Below are 18,862 nucleotides of genomic sequence, written 5' to 3'. Positions count from 1 at the left end.
ACTGTGCTTAACTCTCCAATTTTTATTTCTAGTTTTGCCCTTTCCTCCTGGGCACAAGATCTTTGATTGTCAGTTTATTTTATATCTATCTACCTATGAGTATCTAACAGACTCTTTAAAGCTACATGTAAACTGCATTTTTTTTTTTGTATTTGATTTTTTGTTCAAGATTCCCAGGTCATTAAAAAAAATACATGACAAAATTCTGTTATAATGAAAGTGAGAGAAAAGGGGCATAATCCTCCTGATAGAATGGGTTTCATTCTCCTATTTATTATTTATTTATTTATTTAATATTCTGGCTAATGACTCTCCAGCTATGCTTATGCTGTGCTCTTAACAAATGGTTTCATATTTGGATAAAATAAACATTTTTCAGCACTGTGAAAAAAGTGGTGTGTGTGTGTGTGTGTGTGTGTGTGTATGTGTGTGCGTGTGCGTGTGTGTGTATGTGTGTGTGTGTGCGTGTGTGTGTGTGTGTGTGCGTGTGTAGTGCCTGCCACTTGTATGCAGGTGCCCACAGAGGACAGAAGAGGGCGTTGCATATCTGGAGATGGTGTTGTAGGCATTTTAGCACCTGACAAGGGTGCCAGGAACTGAACCTGGATCTTCTGAAAAGGCAGCATGTGCTCTCAGCCACCGTGCCATGCCTGCGTATAGGTGGGGAGCTGTGGCATGAAGAAGCTAAAAAGCTTTCTTATGCTCACCACATGGTAAAAGAGTAGAGCTGCGACTTGAATCAGGTGAGTCAGCTCTGAGCTGGCGTTTATAACTCCCCACTACAGCAACAACTTGTTAACATGCATTTTTATTTCCGTTTTCTTGCTGGGAGAACGGCAGCCATAAAGCCATCCATCCTCCTATGGAGCTGTGTCATCAAGCTAAGAATGTGAACCAGCAGTGCTATCTACTCCTTCCTGAGCGCTATGCTCACACTGTACCAGGTACCACACCAAACTAGGGCTAGCCCTGCGATTACCCTGTATGGTAGGTGCAGCTATCACTCCTGTTTAACAGGTAAGGCAGTTGGGACGTATCTAAGGACGGACACAAAGACCTTGAAGCCAGAGCTCAAATTTAGTTCTATTTCTTTCAACTGTTTGCTTCCTTGCTTTCTCGGGTTACTACTGTAAATTATAATGCTTAGCTGTTGTAGTTATATAAATTTTTATTTTATTATGGACATTAAATCGGAAGGAAAGAATTAAATCTGTGTTTGTCTCGTAAGTAAAGTAGTATGCTTGCTAAAGAAAAAATTGATACTGAAAAATAAACTAAAATAAAAACCTGTTTACTCCATCTGTATGTGGGCAGGAAGTGGTTTCAATGAATTATAAAAAGAGGGGGGCCTGAAGTTAGGAGGGAAGTATGCTAGGGAGGTCAGAGAGTTCAAGAGGAAGAAGGAGGTGGTGGTGACCAAGAGTCATTGTATAAATGTATGGAACTTTCAAAGAATAAAAAATTTGCATGTTTTATATAAGGAGACAGAAGTAATGTATAGTAAAGGGAGTACAGGGTTAAACAAAGTGAGTAGTGACAAGGATATATAGACATATAGATTATAGATATAGATATAGATAATATAGATATAGATGTAGATATAGATACAGGTATAGATACAGATACAGATAGATATAATTTCCCAGGCTGCTTCTCAAGCTTATCTTTCTGTATCACCATTTCCTGCTTGGAGCTGATTTCTCCTGGATTTCTATCACGGCTCAACACTAACCCAGTGCAGTTTGGTAGCATGGTTGAATAGACCTGGGGGGCAAATTTAGACATGAGAACACAATCTATAATCTTTGCTTCAACATTCAAGACACAGAGGTGGTTTAGACATTGAGGGGGGCATGTGCACAAATTTCTGAAAGGCTTACAAATCAACCTAGTTTCAGAGACTGAAAAAATGAAGAGGTGTCAGATCCACATATGGACTGGAATCCCCTTCCATATTCTCTTTGGTTTTTCTTAAAAATTATCTTGTAAAGCAGGTTCAGGTTCATAGAAAATTGCAAGGATGGAACTGAGATTTCTTGTGGCTTCCTGTAAGCCAAATGCATAGTTTTTCTCATTATTAACATTGCTCCACAAAATAGAGTGCTTTCTACAATTGACACATTTCTGTTAATTCACAGAATTAACAGAATTAACCACCCACAGCCATTGTTTTCATTGGGTTATTGAGATATAGCTATAATGATGCATCTATAATGTGACCTTACCAGAGTTTCACTATCTCAACACCCTCTGTTCTATGTCATGGTTTAGAAGTGGGGGAAAAAAAATCACTACGTAACCACTGTCCTTTTTTGCTCTCTAAATAATTGCCTTGGGCCCCTGGGGAGATGACTCAAAGATTAAGAGCACAGACTGCGCTTCTAGAAGGCCAGAGTTCTGCTCCTAGCACTCACCTGTAAACCCAGCTTAAGGGACTTTGACAGAGTCTTCCTCCCTCCACAGGCAACTGCACATACAGAGACATGCACATATGAACACAATTAAAAATACAATACATCTAAAAATTATCTCTATTGTGGTCTTTCCAGAATGTGCATCTTAGGAATCGTGTACAGACTTTTCACATTGTTTCTTTTTTTTCCCCACAATAGTCATACGCATTTAAGTGTTCCCCAAATATTTTCATGATTTGAAAACTCCTTTGTTAAGTATTGAATAATATTTCATTTTCTGAATGTACCATGATTTATTCAACTATTCATTTACTGAGGAGCATGAGAGTGGGTTTCAATTTCCAGCAATAATTGATAAGGAGCTATTCAAAAGCTACTTGGAGGGATTTTGTGTGGTGTGTGTGTGTGTGTGTGTGTGTGTGTGTGTGTGTGTGCACAGCCTTAAATTTATGAATCTTTTGGTTAAATACAAGGTTTGTAAGGCTAGATCATCAGAAAAAGTTAATTTATTTCCTCAGGAGTGGCCAGACACTTACAGTACCCTCATGTATCTCCCACCAGGAATGTGTCAGGGGCAGCTGTTCCTTATCCATAGCAGTGCTGGGAGTGGTCAGGGTTTGAGACTTGGGCCACTGTCTTGGCGTTTGGTCCCAATGAGTTCTTAGGCACTAACACCCTGCTCCCTTGCAGAGGCTGAGTAGCCTTAATCCATCTTATGTTTTCATTAGGCTGTCTGGAATTCTCTGCAAATACCCACCAGAGTTTCCAAAGTGTTGCAAAGTCTATCACAATGTCATTACAGTCTACTAGCCACATGTTTTAGGAAAGATGTAGTTACAGAAAGCTGGAATAATCTTGCCACACAAAATTTCTTGTAAAACTCCCTAAGACGGAGATAAAAATGAAAAGAAACAACAACAATAAAAAATAACCTACACGAATACAGCACTTACTGTAAGCCTGCACCATTCCTAGCACTCTAGGTTAATGCATGCTACGCCCGGAGAGACCTATGAAGCACATACTGCTCATTAGCATCTTAAACCAAGACAAGAAAGCTTAAGTAACTTGTACTAGATCACAAATCTCACATTCAAAAGATAAGAATTGAATCCAAGTAATCTGAGACTACAGTTTGACTTTTAAATCCCCTTGCTACATTTCTTTTTTTTAAATTTTTTTATTAATTATACTTTATTCACTTTGTATTCCCCCTGTAGTTCCCTCCCTCCCCCCTCCCAATCCTTCCCTTCCTTCCCCTTCTCCATGCATGTCCCTCTCCAAGTCTCCTGATAGGGGAGGTCTTCTTTTCCTTCCTTCTGATCCTAGTCAATTAGGTCTCATCAGGAGTGGCTGCATTGTCTTCTTCTGTGGCCTAGTAAGGCTGCTCCCCGCTCAGGGGGAGGTGATCAAAGAGCAGGAAAAGATCATCCTGAGTGAGCTATCCCAGAAGCAGAAAGATACACATGGTATATACTCACTCATATAAACATCCGATATAGGATAAACCTACTAAAATCTGTATATACCTAAAGAAACTAATCAAAAGGAAGGACTCTTGCTAAAATGCTCAATCCCCATCCAGGAAGGCAAAGAGAATGGACATCAGAAGAAGAAGGAAGCAGGAAACAAGTTAGGAACCTGCCACAGAGGGCCTCTGACAGGCTCTGCCCTGCAGACTATCAAAGCAGATGCTGAGACTTCTGGACAACTGTTGGGCAGAGTGCATGGAATCTTATGAAAGAAGAAGGAAATAGTAAAATCTGGAGAGGACAGGAACTCCACAAGGAGAGCAACAGAACCAAAAAATCTGAGCACAGGGGTCTTTCCTGAGACTGATACTCCAATCAGGTACCATGCACAGAGATAACCTAGAACCCCTGCACAGATGTAGCCCATGGCAGTTCAGTATCCAAGTGGGTCCCATAGTAATGGGAACAGGGACTGTCTCTGATATTTCTTTTACAGTAAGTTCTTAAAGGCTGAAGAGATGGCTCGGCTGTTAAAAGCACTTGTGGCTTTTTCAGAGGAAACTGCTTCAATTTGTATCATAACCACTGATAACTCCAGTTCCAGGGGATCTGACATCCTCTTCTGACCTCCTCAGGCTCCAGGTGTGCATGAGGTGCACAGATACACATGCAGACAAAACACTAATACACAGAACCACCCAGGTGGAACTTGCTTATGTGGCATGAAAGCTGGAGGACCGAAGGAATCATAGGGAGAAGTTGAGGCTTGGTACCACGAGAGGACAGTAGAGGCTACTGGTGAAGGTGCGTAATTTATTTTCACAACCAATTCACAATCTGTGTATTATAGTAAGCACTGAGTAAAGTCAGGTGCACAGCAACTTAATAACCTGTCCGAGTAAAGGGATTCAAGCACAAATAGGAAGAGGTTAAGCTCATGTTTAATGTCAAGCCTGTCAACCTCAAAACATATATTCTTTTAGCTACTTCTTGCCCACTCAATGTATCAATTCCGGCTTTGCTCCTGATTCCCTCCCTGCATTATCCTAATCTCCTCTGAGCACCTGAATACACTTACGTGCTGTCACCTCAGCTTAGTACAACTGGTAGAGAACAAAGCAATTGAGCAGGCCAGTAGGAATGTTGTATTATTCATGTAGCCCAGGCCAGCCTCACACTCACCAGGTGGTCCAATGGATGTTGACCTCCTAATCCTCCTGCCTCTACGACCCGAGCTGGGTTTTAGAAGAGCGATATCTTGCCCAGTTTATGCGTCACTAAGGATCAGACCCCGGACTTTTGTCCATGTTAGGCAAGCACTCTACAAACAAAGCTACATCCGAAGATCCCGCTTTTCTTAGCCTTAGCAATTGGTTGTATGTCAGTAAAAGTTAGAATCAAGCAAAGAAAATTCTCAACAAATGCATCTCAGTCTCATGTAAAATAAAAGCTACTATTTATGAAATATCAGATTTTTATTTAATTTAACTTTTATTTAATTCAAATTTTGAAACATTTAAAGTTAGGAGCTAGAGAAATGGATCAGAGGTTAAAAGAACTTGCTTGCCTTCTAGAGAACTAGCATTTGACTCCTTGCATCCACATGGCAGCTAACAACCATCTGTAACTCCACTCCCGGGAGTTCAAACAGCTACTTTTGGCCTCCACATGTACCAGATGTGCATATGGTGCATAAACATAGATGCAAAATACCCAGATATGTAAAACATTTTTTATATTTGGGGTTGGTATGTTATTAACTCCATTTTATAAAGGGAAAGATGGAGATATGAGAGCAATGAGTTGGTTTCATATTGTTGTGTAGCTAATAAAAGGCATGCTTGAATCTTTGAGATCTGTGGGTCCTCAGTGTCATCCTGTGGGCTGGTCTCAGAGAAGTATCCTATTGTGGATATATGGAAGCTGATGGAAGTGATGAAGAATACTGGATATAGAAAAGTGAACAACAGAATATATGTAAAGTGTAAATTTGATAACATTTGACATATCTACACACACACACACACACGGAAACCATTACCATAAAAGAGCAGATCTATCACCCATTCAAATTTCATCAGTGTCTTTTATTATCGCATGTTATCTGCTTTAGCATCTCCAGACAAAAACATCATATGTATAAACATTAGTTTTGGTGTCCTATAAAAATGGAATCATACAGTACATATTCCTTGTTGTCCAATTTCTATGATCAATATACTTATTTTGAAATCTATCATGTCATTTTATGGCTAGTATTTTTCTTTTTGTTGTTATTTCAGTGGTACTCTACCATAAGGCTACATGACAATTTGTTTAACCATCTACCCTTGAATTGATAAACATTATTTTGATTGCTTTAAGTTGGGAGCTCTGAAAAATAAAGCCACTATGAACATGCAAATGCAAGTCCTGTGTGCACTTATGGCCTCATTTTCTCAGACAAACTTCTAGGAGTAGAAGGGTGTGTCCAGTGCAAGAGTTCTGTATGGTCACTTCTTCCCAAAGGTGCAGTAGCCAATCACTGTTTAGAAAGGAGTCTGGTTTACCATACCTTTGAAGCATCAATTAAAAACTGTGTTTGGCACTCAATATACTATACTGTCTGCCATGGATTGATTCAAATGCTACGATGGCAGAAGCAGATAAAAATATCATTATCTCTTAAAGGAAAAACAATTTATTTCATCAGTTTTCTTAACATTGTTTTTATTCCTGTTTTATGTGTATGGGTGCTTTGTCTGCATATACGTCTGTGTATCACTTGAACTCAGTGCATCAGGAGACCCAAAGAGGGTGCCAGGTACTGGAACTACATCCCAGGTCCACTAGGGCAACAAATGCTCTTAACTGCTGAGCTATCTATTCAGCCCTAGAATTCATCCTTTTAAGGGGAGAACATCTCTATATGTAAACAAAGCACTGCAAGGTTATCTTGGAAAGATCATAAACCCAGCGCCATCTTTCCTCCTTTGAATTTTATTACAATAGAATGCGGCAGCTGGTGTTGCAACGTAAGCCACAGATATTGGAGTTTATTGCAATAGGTCCCAGCTTTTCTTTGATATATCTCTCTAGATACAAACCAAGATCCTCTAAGTCAACAACAACAAAAACCTTTCTGACATTGAAAAGTATTTGCTCCTTTTATTATATTTCACTAAACTCTGAATTTTTTTTTTTCTAGAAACTCTGCTGGTCTTAATTCCCACCTGCATCCCAGCCCAACAGCCCCTTCACTACATGTGATGTGCTCTAATTTTCCCACTTCTTGTCCACTTCTCATTCCTCATCTCCTTGAAATGAGTCTTCACTGACTTGTATCTTGCCCTCTTCTGGTGAGCTCTCCATGGGCTCCCTTCCATACCAGAAGTGAAATCAGATTAAATCAGACCCAGCCTATTTGATTTTAAAGCTGTGAAGACCAACCATTAAGATGTTCTATTTCTTGGTGTTTGAGCCTTGACACTGAGCTCTAAGACAGAGACATGCTATGGTTTGAATGTGCTTTGTGCCTCTCTCCCACAAAGGTTTCAATTTGCAAAACATATTCTCCAAGTAAGTATTAGGAAGGGATAGAAAACTTTGACAGGTAGGGCTTAGTATAAGGTCCTTAGGGAAATGGGGGTAATGCCTTCAAAATAGACTGGATTCTAAGACTCTCTCTGTCATCCACCTGACAATGTGATAGACCACTCACCTCTGTATAGGTTCCCACTGTGGCAATGATCACAAGGTGATACAGAGAGGGACCTTCACCATCAACAATGCCATGTTCTTTCAACTTGCACCTTACAAACTATGAGCTAAGTAAAACTCTTCCTTATTAGCCTGTTTTGGGTATTTCATTAGTGTTGCAAAAAGCTGCCTAATGCAAGCACTTCAAAGCTTTCAATTTGGGATGACTTTAATACTCACAATGTTTTGTCTCAATCATAGAGCATTAAACCTACTTTGTATTTGGAAAATGAAGAGAGATATTGATTGCCCTTTAGAGATATTGAAGCATATACAGTAAACTCCTTCCAAAGCTTCAGGATTATTATTGATTCCTTGGCAGATGAATCTTCCATATTGAGACTAAATTTAGGATAAGGGGAAAATGCATTATAAGACAATAACTCACAACTCTGAAAATAGATGTAGAAGGATCACAGCTCTAACTCCTCTGTGTGGAACTGAAAGGCAGCAGGGTTTAGGGTAACCTGGTACTAGGTACTAGCTAGTAGAAAAGGTATGTGTTGATGGAGAGGAAGGCTATTTTCAGAGCGCCTGGATCTATATCACAACAGTGTTCAGTTTTCATAGAGCTCCTTTTCAACCATAAATTAAGTGGATTTTAAAAAATTTTGCTGACCTGCTAGATTGAACCCTAAGGTGAATAGAGACATGACTCTACAAACAGCTTCTCAAATAAAATTCTTTGAAACTGTTTTTTGGTGTATTTGTTTTAAATTAAATATCTGCTATGATTCTTGCAAGAATTATTTACTTATTTTTCCTCATTTATTAAAAAAAACAAAAAAACAAGCTTGAGGTAGTTTCCATCTTTGGAAAATGAGACTCATCATAGAGGTCTCGTGAGATAAAAATCCAGACGCATAGCAGTGCAATTAATTGTTTGCTAGTGATATTATTAAAGACAATATTTGTAGACGTCAGTTTCTGCAAAAGAAAAGAAAAATGAATGGGTATTTTAATGCCTGGAAAAGGCATATATCTTTATGATGTATGGCAGTGTTCCTGGGTGAGATTAGCCTATAGTGACAGATCAGGGAAGAGGGCCAGGATTGCTTCCTTGTTATGGCTCAGATTCTGTTCCAAAGAGTCTCTATATACACATTCAAAGAAAATTGCAAGGACTAACCAGAAAAACAAGTGACTACAAGGCAGGCTTCAATGTCTGTCTCACACAGAAGAAACATACCCAGAGGTTGCTTGGTCTCAGATTCCCAGAGAGCAGTGGGCAATGCTCCTTTCATATTCCTCTGGGTGCCTCTTAGCCATTAGTTTTTCAAACTACAAATTGATGGGGTCACATAACCACATCCTCGAATGTCTTACCTAACCATGCCTAAAGAAGAGGACAGAGACTGTGTCAGTAGCATCTCAGGGGTAAATCACTTCCTTTCTGAAGAACTCATTGTTCCTGCTTGCTCGAGTCTCTCAGCAAAGGCGGCTATAAAATCCCTGTGATTCTTATAAACCGAAGATGGCCAATTCACCTTCTCCGAGCAGCACAGATACCCCATTTGCTGACACCTAGTATGAGAATGGACCGACAACACATGCTCCACGGCAAATGTGAATTTCAAGTGAGCAAGGTTTACCCTGCAGCCATGGATAAAAAATTACGAATTGCATCTGATGAGGCATTGCCAGTGTAAATGTTGTTTCCTGTGACTAAAATGCAGGGCAGTCTGAGTACATGGCTGGAGCATTGGTAAGCAGAGCCTCTTTGTCTTAGAGAGCATTGCTTGGGTGTGTGAAGAGACACATACCCATACAAATCTGGCTGCAGATGTGGGCTCTGCTGCAGCTTGGCTTTGGGGTGAGTGAGTCTCAGGTTTTCCATGTGAGGAGTGAAAGAAATAGACCCTTAGCAAAGTGACTGTGAGCATTAATGCATATAAGGGCTTGGCAGAGTACCTGGCACATACAAGATCAATAAATGCTAATTGATCCTTTGTGTTGTATAAAGTTAGAGAGCACATTTCAAATGCATTGCACTATTCTGCTGGCTAAGTGCCCATGGACCAACAGGAATTTGTTAGAAACCTATCCTAGAAGCCTGTAATTATTATGTGTCCTGAATGATAAAGGAGCCTCTGAATGCAAAGGCTATGGTCATCAGAAAGAGCGCTTTCTAGGGAGTGCTTAGCCTTCCCCTGTGCCTGATCCCCAGAGACTGGTGATTCAACCCCATTTTTCTTTGGGAAGTTTAACTTCCAGAAAATGCTTCCTAAAATTGAGCCGAAATCTGTTTCTTTGTGCCAACTACCCACTGATGGGTTCTAATTCTGTCTACTAAATCAACAAAAATGATGCCAATATACTCAATGCAAAAGGTGGAAGAAAGATGAAAAAGTCATTTATCTCGACTATGTCAGAATAGGCAGGGCCTCAGAGGAATGGCCATATCACTTGCCTTAGTTGGGGTGTCTACTGTGGTCATAAAACACTGCAGCTAAAACCAACTTGAGGACAGTTTATTTTGCTCAAACCATTACTGAGGGAATTCAGGGTATAATTTGTGCAGGAACCTGAAAGCAGGAACTGAAGCAGAGGCCATGGAGGAAGGCTGTTTTCTGGCTTGTTCCTTGTGTTTTTTTTTTTTTTTTTTCAGCCTGCTCTTATAACACCGAGGACCACCTGCCCAGGTATTGAACTGCCACAATGGGCTGGGCCCATACTCATCAATCACTACTTAACAAAATGCCCCACAGAGTTGTCTCCAGGCTAATGAAGACATTTTCCCAATTGCTGTTCCCCCTCCTCAGATGAGACTATTTTGTGTCATCTGGACAAAGCAAACAAAAATACCAAACAGCACTCTTCTGGGGTAAAGAGATTTTTAAACGCAAATGGGAAAAGGCTTAATTGAGTGTTTATAAATAGTGAGGGTGAACCCACACTTCCAGCTTTGAAAGGCGGGAAGAATATGCTACAATTTTGTTCACTCGGGTAAAGAAATGGACAGGTTGGGTTAAATGGCAGACAGCAATTATAACAGGTGTTTATCTTTCCATTCATTCACAAGGATCTGTCGATAACTGACTACGGAAAGAAGGGTGAGGACAAGCGATTTAGAAAGATTCCTTGCCCAGCAGTGAGGCTCTGAGCAATAAGGGTATGTCTAAGGCTGGCGATGTGGCCCAGTGTTGGTGCCTGACTGATAGCAATGACATCTATGATATTTCCTTGAGGAATAATAAAATATTCTGCCATTGGTGTCATTGGCGAATGAACACAAGAAATGACAAATGTGAACATTTGAATGCTGTTTCTGTTTTTAAAAGTCATAAATCCTAATATCAGTAACTTTAATAGGCAAGATCAAAACAGCAACTCACAACAATTGGTTCTTTCAATGGTCACAGAAAAAGTGAAGGCACCAAGAGAGATGAAAAAAACGAAGGGGAAACTGTAAGAAATTTTGCATTCTTGTTCTCACTTGACAGATGCTGAGTTTTACTACTGCATTCTTATAGACACTTTTTTTTTCTTGGACAAACATAGTAAGAAGTAGTTGGGAAATCACCTTAAGTGTGAAGGTGTGAGTCTTAACTACCAGAAGAAACTCAGAGATTTTTTTTTTTTTTTTTAGTCAATAAGCAAAAATTCAACAACAGGCTAAATGTGCTAAGTGTGTGTGTGTGTGTGTGTGTGTGTGTGTGTGTGTGATCACTCCATGTAGGGAAGCCATATTGATGAGCAGAGGTTACAAGTCCTCTAGAGAATCTGCTGAGTAGCCAGGAGGAGCATGCTCTCCTAAATATAGGAGCAGCCTCCAATGCTACAGAACAACAGATAGGATGGGAATGGTTAGTTTGGATGGAGAAAGGGAGAGAAAAAAAATGCTGACAAGGTATTATTACAGACCCCAGTGCCACTGAGTTTTCTAAATAAGATAAAGATCTTAGGGACCAACTAATAGCCTCTAAAATGGGTTTCATCCAGGTCACCAATGCCTCAGGTAGTCTGTAGAAGGCAGAAGGGTTGCTAGGAGCTAGCTGGTCCTTTCTGTACAAGATCAAGGTCAGTTTCTAGAGGGCATTTGCTAAGCTGTATTAGGATCTTCGAAGTGAGAGCTCCCCAGGCTCTCCACAGCCTAATCTCTCTCCATTGGCGTTGGTTATTGGCATGTGGGCATTTCTCTAATATGCTGTACCTTTCTACAGAGACAGACAACTCCAGGCAGTTAATGGCCTCCAGGGGAAAACCAGACCACTCACTGAAGCCCTCTGCTGCCCTCCACCGGCTACATACGGTGGCCAGTGTTTGTTATTCAGCTCTGGGCAAGTGCAGTGTAAAATGGATTACTCTAATCATCTCTCAGGAGGTTACATGTACTTGTACTCTGTCCTGAAAAGCAGTTTACTCCCTGGAACACAAGGACATAGTAATACAGGCAAAGTTCCATTCTGAAGACTCTACTCAAAATTATCCTTCACAGAAAGGATGCTTGCCTTTCATTTCCTAAATACTTGTCCAGTACTGTGGTCCCAAATATGGCATCATTGTAGAGGTATGAAGGGGGGGGGGGCGCTCTAAAAAAACTTCGAGTGGTCAGCATTGAAATCATACATATATATGGATGAATCAGGTTGTGCTTATATATTTATACACATGCACACACAATTTGAGATAGAGCAAGTGAGTGTATGGGAAGGCTTGGAAGAAGAAAATGGAAAATGATTTAAGTGTAGTTTGATTTTTGAAAAAAAATATTTCGAAGAAAACCTTCCATGACCAACTATGTCTGACCCATACCAAGGCATTGAACTTCAATCAAGAAGAAAAGTACTCCAATCCAGAAGAAAAGTAACGTATCGTCTAAACCCAAGAATTTCCAGAAATAAACATTTCATGCAAATCTCTATTGTATATGTGATGTCCTTGTTTTGAAGGTAGCAAAGTTAAAATACAAGACTTGTTTTCAATGTCTTTCATAACTGGAAAAAAAAAAGAGCTGTTGAAGGAAACCAGTCAAGTCATCATGTGGTAAGAGCCACGCTGTGGGGAAGTAAGAACAAAAGGCAATTAATTAGGACTAATTAGACTAAGCAGAAGCAGTAAGAACAATCTCACTTACAATCATATCACTCATATGTTTAAAAAGGAAGGAAGGAAAGAAGGAAGGAAGGAGGAAGGGAGGGAGAGAGGGAGTTCAATGGATCCCCAATTTCTATATGTTCAAATAGGTCTCCTTTAGCAGAAACTATAGCATGATCAATGTGTGTGCAGTATGTGCATGTATGTGTTCACATGTGTATGTATGAGCTTGCGAAGTAGAGGGTCAATTTTGGTTGTCTTCCTTGATCACTCTCCACCTTATTTTTCTGAGACAGGTCCTCTCCCTAAATCCAGAGCTCACCACTTTGGGTGGACTAGCTAGTCAATGAGCACCCAGAGCTCTCCTGTGTCTGTCTCCCCAGCACTGGGATGACAAACGGAGAACGCCAAGGTCAATTCTGTATGCTAGAGGTCCAAACTCAGGTGCTCACACTTGCAAGGGAAGCACTTTATTAGCTGAGCCATCTCCTGAGCCCTCGGCTTCACACCCTTCCTGTACCAGCTTCTCACATTGCTCTTTAGCTAACGCCTGCCAGCGCAGCTGACATGCAGCTGTCTCAAACAGTGTTCACCTGGGACCCCAGAAGAAAGTCCCAGGCACTCATTTCCCATTCAGGCACAGTGTGCTTCACTTCCTCCTTAATTTCTCTCCATCTCTTGTTGCATTTATCCAATTTTTGTGTCTTAGTCATGTTTTCTAGAAAGGCAAGCTTGGTGTCTAGTGTGTCCCTCCAGAGACATTTATTTGCTCATGAGCAGTTGTGCTCATTCTGTCTTCCCCAGCTCAGCATCTCTAAATCTTGACCCTTAGAACCTGAGCAGGTAACACCTATGTCCCATCTATGAAGTTTTACTTACGAGCCCTGGGTGTCATGGCCCATAACAGTCACTGCTTGCCTTTATCATCTCCCTGCCTGCCTGTGTTCTAAGATGCTAGTAGCAATCAAAGCTATCACAGCAATAGTGTATCTTAAGAAAGTTCCCTGAAGTAGCCGAAGTCTCCTCTGAGCATTGGGTTTATTTTCTTTCACCCATGGGCTACCATGTGGATTGTTCCTTTATGTATGCTGTGGCCATTGCTAGACTCATAAATTTTGTCTCCATTGACAATCCTAGTAAGGCAGCTCTTTAGAAGAGTTAGCCTCAGAATCGGGAGGTCCCACTCAATTTGAGGAGTCAGAAGACACTATAATGGTTATGAGACTACTGGTCGATTAGTGTGCCAGGTTCTCTGCTATATGCTGCATGTCACTGGATCTTTACAACTACTTTTTGATAGTTTTGTCTCCATTAAAAGTTGGAAAAAAGTAGAGTTTGGAGATGAAAGAATATGCTTGTCATTTTCACTCATCTGAGATCAGAGCCTGCACTTGGAAACATGCATTTGTTGGGTTTCTATTGCTATGATGAAACATTATAATCAAAAGAAACTTGGGGGGGGTGTTGGGAGGGTTTATTTAGCTTGTATTTCCACATCACAGTTCATTATCAGAGGCAATCAGGGCAAGAGCTGAAATGGAGTAGGAACCGGAGGCAGGAGCTGATGCAGAGGCCTTGGAAGAGTACTGCTTGCTGCCTTGATTCTCATGGTTTGCTCACCCTGCTTTCTTATAGAACCCAGGACCACCTGCCCAAGGATGGCACCATCATAATGGACTGGACCTTCTCACATCAATCACTAAGTCAGAAATGCCCTCCAGGCTTGTCTACAACCTAGTCTTATGGAGGCATTTTCTCAAATGAGGATCCCTCCTCTCTCTGATGACTACAGTTTGTGTCATACTGATATAAAAACTAGCCAGCACACCCTCTTTAAAGATAGTAATGGTGGTGTGACTATGTATGGTCCTGTCTAAATCCAGATTCTAGATAATACTGATTTCTGCCTAAAGGGTCACTTTTGGGTTTATAGTGACTTCAAGAGAATATTCAAAGATTTGTGATTCTATAAGATCTCCTTTAATATTCTTTGGGAGAATTATGAGGGCCTCGAACAGAGCCTAAGAGCCATGGTTAAGTAGTGAGAATGATTCAGAACTCAGCATTAAGTGATCATCCTTACTAGAGTGACTTACTATTATTGTTGCTATTATTGTCACTCCTGGCTGAATGTAAGAGAATTCTATGATTAGAAAGAAAGCACGAAGTCCTTTTCATTAAGACAGGAAGTAGTTAAGTGTACATTCAAGTTGTATGGCAAAAAGCATAACACACATAAGCCATATGGTCTACGCACACATTTCACCAGCAGGTTGTAAGCAGCGGCTGCTAAAAAAGGCTATTATACAATGTGGTTTTTCGTGTCTCTCACATCTATGGATTTTTTACTTTCAGTTCCTTGTCCTCTCATACACAACGACAGGGGAAAACACATACATCTCTTTTAGTCTCAGCTGGCAATTTGCACTTCTGAAAGTAATTTCTAAAAAGCATCATGTGCCCACATCTGTTGCATTCATCACTGTAACCCTAGTGTTTGGCCCCTGGTAGACACTCAGTAAATAATTGTGTGATTCAGATCAGGTGCCATTTCCACAAGGATCACAGCTGCCCTCTTAGACTAAACTTAGGCAAGCTGATGAAGCGCTGTGTGACTAGGCCTGTGAATGCAGATAGATGTAAACATTAGGATACCTCTTTCCTGTACTTTATCCCCCAGAAGTGAGCAGGAATCTTGGCTGTGCTGTGGAAATGAGGTTATAAATGAAAGCCTTTTATTTTAACGTGCTGCAGATTGGGCAGAATGTGACCAGGCAGCAGAGTCCAGCACAGGCAGGCTGGCCCCGGGGTGCAATGCTGAAGGTACCTGGAGAGCCATCCCCAGCAGCCTCGGGGCTCAGCCTGGTTGGGAAATATAATGAACTACATAATGAGTTAGCAACATAAAAGGAGAACCTTTCCACCACTTCTCAGAAGTACTGAGTAGTTAATCAAGGCAGACCACTGAAAACAACCCTCAGGTCTCTCCCTGTAGAAACTTGTGTTTAACCATCTTCCACCTGCTGTGCTTTGCAATGAGTTCAGGAGAGAGAGAGTAACCCCTAGCTGGCCATTTTTGTCCTTCGTAAATTGGGGCCAGCACAGTTAAATACCAGGTACTCAGTCAGACATGGGCAGAAGCTGATAGATTCCATCCTGGAACCAGGTCAATTTCAACTCCAGTTCCACTTCTTTTTGCCTCCAGATCAACCTTTTTCACCCTGTTCTTACCCTTGGGCTGACCTATGTGCATGGCAGCAGAGGACTCCCTTACCTTCCTGCTTCCTAGTGGGCTCTACCATGGAAAAGGCAGAGTGAGGCCTGGCTCCAGTATCCCCACTCCCTGTCTGTCCCTCCACAGGGTCACCTGATGCCAATCACAGTCCTTGCCCAAAGATCTGTCAGTAACGCTCTCCGCGCAGCTTTGTGTGTGCACCACCAAGTTTCAGACCTCCCTAGTTTAGGTACATCCAGGCCTGCTCTCTTTGGCTGTTCTCCTGCCTGATGCACCATTTTTCTGGTATGTGATTTGGCAGGCTAATATTTAACCTCTCTGGGTCTCAGGCTGCTTACTTATGCTGGGAATGACAGCAGTACCCAGGTCACATGGGTAATGTGAGAACAAAATAACACATTTAGAGCAGCTAGAACAGGGATCAATGAAATATTAATTACTGTTATTACAGAAGCTCCGTTTGTCGAGATTCCTCTTTTTAGCCTCAGATTTGACCTTACTCTCCCATTCCCATTCTTTTATGATAAAGGAAAATAACTATGCAGTTACTCTGTAATGCAGTTTCTTATTTATCTTTTAACACATTACCTAAAATAAGTCAGCTATTTTTTGAGGGTCCTATAAGAAATTGTACTAAAGTGGTCTTGTCTAACCCAAAGCCACAGGGAGGTCAGGGTCAGAGCCCAGTGTAAAATCAATCAGGGTTGCAAGAATTTTAATATAGAGAAGTCACCATCGTTTCCATCTTGTGTGACAGCATTGATGGATTGGTCATCACTATAGAACACCAGGTTCAGAAATAATGACTAAGGAGGAGTGCCATGATTGATGACTGAGGTCTACCAAGTGTACATAAGTTGGAGTGATAACATCAGTGGCCTCATTCTTTCTTTAGTGGTCCACTCTACCTTTTCAAAGAAGTAAATTTGGATTCCACCTTCCTCCCCAATTTAGCAGATATTGATAAAACAACTTCTCTGTGGACTTCATAGGACAAGATGGAAGCCATGATGGCCCTTTGGACCTACTCCATTTTTGCCCCTGGTGGTTTATAATCTCGGCAGAGAGACAAAGCAAAGGAGAGAGTGACACTCCTATTAACTCAATAGTGATGGAAACATGGGAGAGATTGCTGTTTCTTTTGTTCACCAGTGTTTTGGCAAGCACTGGAGATCCGAAAACAACGCATCTGTGTTGGTATGGAAAAACTACAAAGCAGGGGAAAAGATACCACATAGGACAAAAGTTTTCAGAAGTTCGATAAGAGGGAGGTGAATTCACGTTCAGCTTCAGAATGAGGTGAGAGATAAGTCCTGCTGAAAAGGACTGCCTGAGAGCTCAGAGTTCTTAACATACTTCTGTCCACAGGGTAGAGTAGGTCATGTGGGTCCTCCCCCCCCCCACCGTCCTTAGCCTCTGAGACCAGTCATGTCTATTCTCATCACTTAACCACTGAATATCAAGTTTGTTTGGTGAATTTATGCTGAGACTGAATACTTTAATTAAAGATTTCTGACACATTGAATCCAAATGATTATCCAATAATTAGGCCCCAATCCAGTTATAGATTATGTGCCCTACTGCAAGTAGTAAAGTTGCTTCCCTAATCATGTAGGTATTGTGATGGCTAATCTTGGTTGTCAACTTGACCATCTCCGCAATCAACTAAAACCATGCAGCTGGAAATTCCAGTGAGGGATGTCTAGATTGCCTCATTCGAGGTGTGAAGAACCACCCTAAATCTTCTGATGGCAGCCTGCATAAAACAACATGGGAGAAGGCAGCTTTTGTTTTTTGCCCGCTGCCCTCACTCTAGCAGGTTCACCTATCCTGCTGCTAAGCCTTTCTCTGCTGGTATTAGTACATATTTATTCAGGATTCCAAAGTAGACTGAAGGCCAGAAGCTCTAGGAATCCCTCAGGGCTCCAGCACTGGTTTGGCCCCATTGGATTCTTGGTCTTTCTGCTAAGAAACAGCCATTCTATCCAGATCACAGCCCGTAAATCACTCGTGTGTGTGTGTGTGTGTGTGTGTGTGTGTGTGTGTGTGTGTGTGTCAGAGAGAAGGAGGGAGGGGGGAGAGAGAGAGAACATTCACATGCCCTTGTGCATGTTTATGTATGGTGGAATGCACTGGTACAGTTACTGATGTGAGTGAAGGCAGAAATGGATTTAGGTATCTTTATTATACTCCACCTTTTTTTCTGAGACAGAATCCTTCACTGAAACTGGAACTCACCAAATTGGCTAGACTGGCTGGTCAGTGAACCCCTCGGGTCCTCCTGTCTACTCATGCTATCCCCGTTGCTGGGGTTACAGGCATGTTGTCTCCATGTCTAGCTTTGATGTGGGTTCTTGGTACTGAACTCAGGTTCTCATGCTCGGGAGACAGACTGTATCCGCTGAACACTTGCCTTACCCCACACCTCAAACCCCATCTTGATTCTTTCCCAGCTTTTCAGTGGTGTGTAATCTCAGATTGCTACCTGCTATTCAGGATACCTCCATTGCTCCTTATCTCATCTCCCGTGAGGACACCTACACTTCCCTGCTGTCTTTCATGTCATTGCCTTCCCTGCATCCCCTCCCGGAAGATCTGCTTCTGGCTTACAGGCCTCCCTCTCTTTCGTTGTCTCTGTAGCTAAAAACTGTCAAGCCTTTCTTCCTTTACAGCTGTACATAGAGTTTTTTTGTTTGTTTTACCCTTTAACCAAAACAAGAACAGAGAAACAAGACAAAAAACAACAAATTTATTAAAGAAGGGCATACATTTCTGCAGAAATATGTATTTTTTAAATAAACTTTTCCTTTTGATTTATTTATCAACACTATGAGAACAAATTTTCTGGGTTTTTTGTTGTTGTTGTTGTTAAAAAATAATACAAAACTTCAGTCACAGCATAAAATAAAGCCTAATATTCTCTGCATTTTCTTGCCATCACTACATTTCCCCCAAGCAGATTAAAT

The 18,862-nt window shown here is 41.2% G+C and overlaps 1 protein-coding gene across 1 annotated transcript in view; it reads right to left on the bottom strand.

Moving 5' to 3' along the window:
• The window catches only part of Plppr1 (phospholipid phosphatase related 1), a 268,685-nt gene that overhangs the window by 172,245 nt on the left and 77,578 nt on the right, over positions 1-18,862 (bottom strand). The gene's annotated exons all lie outside the window — the stretch shown is intronic.

Source organism: Meriones unguiculatus, chromosome 3 (assembly GCF_030254825.1).
Source record: "Meriones unguiculatus strain TT.TT164.6M chromosome 3, Bangor_MerUng_6.1, whole genome shotgun sequence".
NCBI lineage: Eukaryota > Metazoa > Chordata > Mammalia > Rodentia > Muridae > Meriones > Meriones unguiculatus.
This window is presented reverse-complemented; position numbering and strand designations above follow the sequence as displayed.